The sequence below is a fragment of the Podarcis filfolensis genome (assembly GCF_964270895.1).
Source record: "Podarcis filfolensis genome assembly, chromosome: 11".
In the NCBI taxonomy this organism is placed as follows: Eukaryota; Metazoa; Chordata; class Lepidosauria; order Squamata; family Lacertidae; genus Podarcis; species Podarcis filfolensis.
This window is the reverse complement of record NC_139613.1, coordinates 55,892,228-55,898,427: the sequence shown is the minus strand read 5'-3', so window position 1 is coordinate 55,898,427 and position 6,200 is coordinate 55,892,228. Positions and strand designations below refer to the sequence as shown.

At 41.5% G+C, this 6,200-nt stretch overlaps 1 pseudogene across 1 annotated transcript; it reads left to right on the top strand.

Annotated features, from left to right (window-relative positions):
- The first annotated feature begins 5,420 nt into the window (after positions 1–5,420).
- Positions 5,421–5,949, top strand: LOC310744764 (activated RNA polymerase II transcriptional coactivator p15-like; annotated as a pseudogene). The gene has a single exon. The product of its transcript is annotated as an activated RNA polymerase II transcriptional coactivator p15-like (transcript).
- The last annotated feature ends 251 nt before the right edge of the window (positions 5,950–6,200 follow it).

Below are 6,200 nucleotides of genomic sequence, written 5' to 3'. Positions count from 1 at the left end.
GCTCAAAAAGGTTGCTGACCCCTGGTAGGCCATTTGACTCTGGGAGATGCCGTGATGCCTGGAATGGCCTCCAGGAAAACTGGGGCATCCCGGATCGTGATCAGAAGCCAGGGCAGCTTCTGTAAATTTGGGATATCCCAATTAAATCGGGTCACACTTGAGGGGTCTTTAATCATCATCAGCCCTGAAAGAGGCTCTTTGACAGGAAAGGTTGATAGGAAGAAGGTACTAAATACTAAACATCTAGAAGCAGCTTCATAAAAAATAAGCCGTAGAAGACTGTCACAAATCAAAGGTATATCTATCTTGGGAAACATTTTGCCTCTGTACCCATCGTGGCAATACTTCATCTTTTACTGAAGAAAGCATCACAGGATGATAGCTGTTAAGGTTTTAAGAGTGTAAGATGGGATGCATCTAGCAAGGGTATCACATTCTGTAAGTTGCTTTAGTGCTATCAAGAGGGGTAATCTGATCTCCTCGGAAACACTGTATAGAATGAGTGGCTGAGTCCCCGTCTCAAAAGAAAAATCTATAATGGACATTTTCTTAAACATTTGCTTAAGAGAATGCAATATGCTGAAAAATTACTTTTTGCCATCAGAATTCCGATACGATGACATTTACCTTATAAGGAAAATGCTGTTGAATGCAATATAGTATATTTAAAATTGGAAATATAACTAAAGAGAACTACTTGTGGGTCTCTCTCTCTTTCTCTCTCTCTGTAGTGTTTGCATAGGTGCACAATTCCCTAGGAAGAGGGAATCTAGGTGACTTTCCTCCAATGGACAGCATTAGTGCTTGGAATTTATTTATCCTTTTCCTTATTAGCACCCTCTTGCTAATAAATGTGATCCCACATCAACACACACATCCCAGCAACTGAAACAACTTTCAGGATGGAGGAGACATTAGCTTGGTCTGCATTTTGCAGCACACTGATCCAATCCAACTTTCTTGAGCCTTCTTGCAGAGTGGAAAGCCAGACCCATTCAAAAGACGTGCTTTTCTAGGTTTTGCAATTCAGTTTCAGTAGAGGGAAAGTGTTCACAGGAATATGCTTTTTACACAAAAGATGTGTACAATGTGTTTGAAAAGTGCATATTTTAGGCTAAGAATGTGGACAGAATATAGCTGGGATAGCTCAGTCAGTAAAGCACGAGACTCTTAATCTCAAGGTCATGGGTTCAAGCCCCATGCTGGGCAACAGATTCCTGCAATGCAGGGGGTGGAGTAGATGACCTTCATGGTCCTTTCCAACTCTTCCAAACCTACAATTCTATGATTGAAAGAATGCATACAATTTAAGTGCAAATTTCCCACACGTTCTTTCAAAGATTCCACACAAAATGGGACTGAACAGACCTATAGCTGAGCACCAGCAGTACGGAAACAGGACAGAATTAGCTCCTCAGCCCCTCTGCAGGTGTAAGTGCTGAGTGCATTTTGAGTACCACTAACCCCTATTAGCCTTCTTGTGGCATCACTGGGGCAAGCAAGGCAAGTCCCTTTCCCTGCCCAGACCATTTTTGGCCTTGCCTTCCCACTCCTGTGTACTATTTCCCTTTTCAAAATACGTTAGAGGCTGACTGTTCTCCCTTTGTGCCATTCATGGACTTTTTAAGTGGTCCTTTAAATAAACCAACAACGTCAAGAGCACCAGCAAGAATGCCTCTCTGCCTATGGCATTGTCCTACCATCTTATCCCTAGTTCTTCTTTCCCCTTAAAACAGTGGTGGGGGACCATTTTCTCCCCAAGGTCCACCGTTCCTCATGAAGAGCCTTCTGGGGTGGGTGCAGCAACAGATGCGAGTCCAGTAGGCTGCAGTCCAGTTACACAAAGGCCAGGACTCTATCCAGGCAAGCAAGCAAGCGGCACGTGGGAAGGAGGTATGATCTGAGGAGACACCTGAAGTCTAGATAGAGAGGCCCAGAGGGCTTCATTTGGCCCGAAGCCTAGAGTTTCCCAGCCCTGCCCTGACATTGTGTTTGAAAGTTAGTGCTCATCCCCTCAGCACAGCTTCTGTGAAAGAGGATAATCCAGAGGTCTCTCAGTTATCTCAGAGCCTTTTGGAGTGTCCTGTCATTTCAAACAGGGCCTGCTGAGTTCAGATGCTTCTGCTCATCGCTAGGCACAGCATGAGATGTCATTTCAATTTCAGCAGGTATTTCCCCCCCCCCATCCCAATATTGACAACAAACAATGTCATCCAGGGAATACAGGACTTCTCCATGATGACATCATGGTGCAACCCCCAAACAATTATGTATGGGAAGATCTGAGCTGAAAACATTGGCCCTCCCAGGATTAATATGTATTGGTTAAGTAGGTCAACATTAAAACCTCAGTTGAATTTTCAGGTGTGACCACTGACAGAAATGCTCCTGCCCCAAGAATCTTACAATGAAAAATGTGGCAGTGAAGGGCAAATGAAAGGAGGAGAAGTAATAAGGGAGTAGAGATGGGGGTATTTGTTTGGTTCACTTTTGCAAGCAAGCCCACTTAATTTGCACTTCCACAAGCCAATATATGAACTGAAGCACATCTATAATTTGAAATCCACACTTCTTTGAATTTGGTGACGCAGTTTTCCAAGTGCAAAAAAACACATATGAAAATGCGTGCACTAAAGGAATGGCACACTCTTCCACTGTCTCTTGAGACAGACGGATGCCAACAAAAGGTGGCAAAATTATAAAAATGCATTATATTAGGGGGAAATGCTTGCAAAAAAAATGTATACTAGGAGACATGCACATGAAAAGATGTATAAATTTTAATGTGGACTTTAAAAAAAAGGCCAACTAATGCAAAATGAGGTGAACTGAACCAAAGACTGGGGAAAAAGAAATAGGGAGAAATGAAAATTGACAGATTCATCCATCCTATAAAGGTAACAAAGGAAGAATTTGTACCTTGATCTTTTGATATAACAATAATTACTGAAAAGTCTCCAAATGTCTCCTCTTGAGAGAGTATCATCATCTTCCCAGCTGTGAGGTTATTTGCAGATTCCATTTTTATATCCAAGAAAATATTAATAAAAGGAGATCAAAGACGGTAATCGGATCCCAAAGTATGAAACAGGCAAACCCAACACAACAGAGCAATCTGGCAACTTTATTGCCATTCTTTCTATGCATTGCCAGAGATACATTTTGTCCACATGCTCATGTGATGCACAGCGCGAGTGAAATGTGACAGACTAGTTGGATGGACTTGAAGGTCCGCTGTTACAGGCTCAAATAAAATAGAGAAAAGCTGACGTGCAAGGGGGGGGAAACATACGCAGTCTGAAAACATATGGGTAACCTGGATTTTGTTGAAAGAGAAGTACTGAAAGGGAATAATGGAGAAAAATCCAAAATCAGTATAATAGTTCCGATTTCCTTGCCCAGTTGTGAAGCCAGAGATGGCCAGGGTGCCATTATCTCTGCTTCACTCATGGAAATGTTTATTTATTAGATAAACAGTTGCTCAAAGGTCCAGTTCAGACATCATGTTGGGGCAGAATGTCAAACACATCTGCACAGAAGGGAGAATTACAATGTGTGGTCCCAGAGGTCATGAAAGCGGACTCAACGTTCCAAGATCTGTATTACTCGAAAAGTGACATCACTAAAGCTCAGAGCTATTCACTCATTCTACATGCTACAATTCTCTACATGCTTCCCTGGGACTAAGTCCCATGGAGCTCTTTTGGGTAGCATGCACAGGATTTCACTTCTAGCTACCTGCTTGTTAAGTTTGTTTATTAAAAATATTTCCATTTAGCATTTGTCCAAAGCAGTATACAATGGGCATGGGTCTGCCCCCATATAAAATCAAGAAGAACAGAATAAAGTAACCAGAAAATCACAAAAGTAATTCTACAGAGACTCCCAAGGACTCCCTACTCCTTGCCCTTTCTGCTGCCCATTTCTGGGAAGAGACAACAAAAGCAGGTAATGATACAGTTTGATGACCATCGCTGAGGATGCATTTCAGCACTAGCTTACAGAAACGTAGAGATGGCCTTAATGAAGGCTTTTTATTCATTCGTTCATTTATACGCCCTCCCACCAGATGTCAAAGAGAACAACAACTACCAGACTTTTAGAAGACATCTGAAGGCAGCCCTGTTTAGGGAAGCTTTTAATGTTTGATGGATTACTGTATTTTAATATTTTGTGGGAAGCTGCCCAGAGTGGCTGGGGAAGCCCAGCCAGATGGGTGGGGTATAAATAATAAATTATTATTATTATTATTATTATTATTATTATTATTATTATTACAATAATTTGTATGCCTTGCCTTAAGCCACGTCACATTAAACCCACAATGCAATTCAGCCTTACACTTTCACCAGCTGTTTATTTTCTTCCTTGTCTGTGGGTCTGCCCTGTGACTTTGCTTTCCACAGTCTATATATATCATGGGAAATATCTGCATTTGGTCAGGAAGTTGGCACACTTTTTTACAGCACGCTCACTGAGCATTATCTTTAAATATGCCTTCTTCAAAAGAAAAGGCGATTGGATTTTGCTTGGGCCAGGAAGGTGATCTTTGTCCAAGGCTTGCATATACAGTTACCCTGAAAGCAGGGAGCAGCTATAAAAGAGAGTATCAGACCTTGGCCAAGGAGAAAAGAATCAATCTGACATGGGTTTTTACTCTCATTTCTTTGCTTGGATAATTAGTAATCGTTCCCCTGTCCTTTTGTTTCTGCTTTGGTATTCTTTCCATTTCTACTGTATACAACTTGTAATCTTAGCAATAACAGCCGCCAACGTATTTGGTCATGTACACTCGGTGTACAGTTTTTGTTGTACTTGTATTTCTTTTGACTGAATGCACAAGGACTTGCAGAAAGAAGAGTCAGAGGTGAAAAAGATAATTGTATGCTCTTGGTTAAGACCAATTCTTCTAGCACTCTTGCAGAATTCTGTTTGGGACAGAGAAGCTATGTTTTTCCAATGAGTCTTACTGATGCTTGCTTGCTTGCTTGCTTGCTTGCTTGCTTGCTTGCTTGTTTTCTCAGCAGAAGGAAGTGAACATTCCTGTCTCAGAAGTCTTCTCTCAAGGAGCCATTTACTAACAAACCACTCTGTTCCTTTTTGATCCCAGGTATTGGCTTCCTTGTCAAATGGCCACCTCAGCCTGGGCTTTCTGAAATCTGTTCTCTCAGGCTGAGTGAAAGTTCAGCCTCCCCCTCTAACTTGGAAGGGTTTTTTGTGTGCTATGAATTAGTCGGGGACCCACCCTGTGCATTATTCCAGGGCAATCTCTGGAGACAAGCCTGGTGAGGTCGCTCTCTGGATACAGAAGTCCTCTGGATCATTGCCAAAGAGTCTCTGGGCTACAGGAGGTTAGGCGATCCCTATTTTGGCCCTCTAAGAGACCAGCATCTGGAGAGCAGTGGGTGCTGGGTGGAACAATGCTGAAATCAAAAGAACCTGTGTCTTCAAGCTCATCTGCCAGTGATTCAGACAGTGAAACTGATGAAAAGGCAAAAAGGAAAACACAAGCAGTGCCCAAAAATCCTGTAAAGAAACAGAAGACTGCTAAAAGGTGCTGCCTCTTACAAACAAAGTAGTAACACAGAGGAGAATATGTTTCAGATTGGTAAAATGAGATACGTCAGTGTTTGTGGTTTTAAAAGTGAAGTCCTAATTGATGTTAGAGAATACTGGATGGATCAAGAAGGTGAAATGACACCTGGCAGAAAAGGTCTCTCTCTAAATCCAGAAGAGTGGAGCCAGTTGAAGGAACAGCTTACAGATATTGATGAAGAAGTGAAAATAAAAATAAAGATGAGCCATGCAGAAACTCTGCTGTTATAGGTTTAAGTAGTCTTTTTACATTGGCATTCCTTTTCTAAACTATTTGTTTTCCAAGCTATTGTATATTTGGATTGCAAAACAATTTGCAAGATGAGCGTTTTTTAATGTGCATTAAAAGTGTATTCTGGGCAAAAATAAGAGAGAGAGAGAGAGAGAGAGAGAGAGAGAGAGAGAGAGAGCGAGCAGCATCTGATATGCCATAAAGTGGGTTTGAGGAACACAGTCACAGTTTTACAGTTATCAAATACATTTTCTACCACATGGAATCTGTAAAAAAAAGGAAAGGAAAGGAAAGGGAAATGGTTCCAAACATTTTCACCATGCCAATCTGTAAATCCCAGAAACTGACTTTTTTCATTAAGATTATGGTTGCA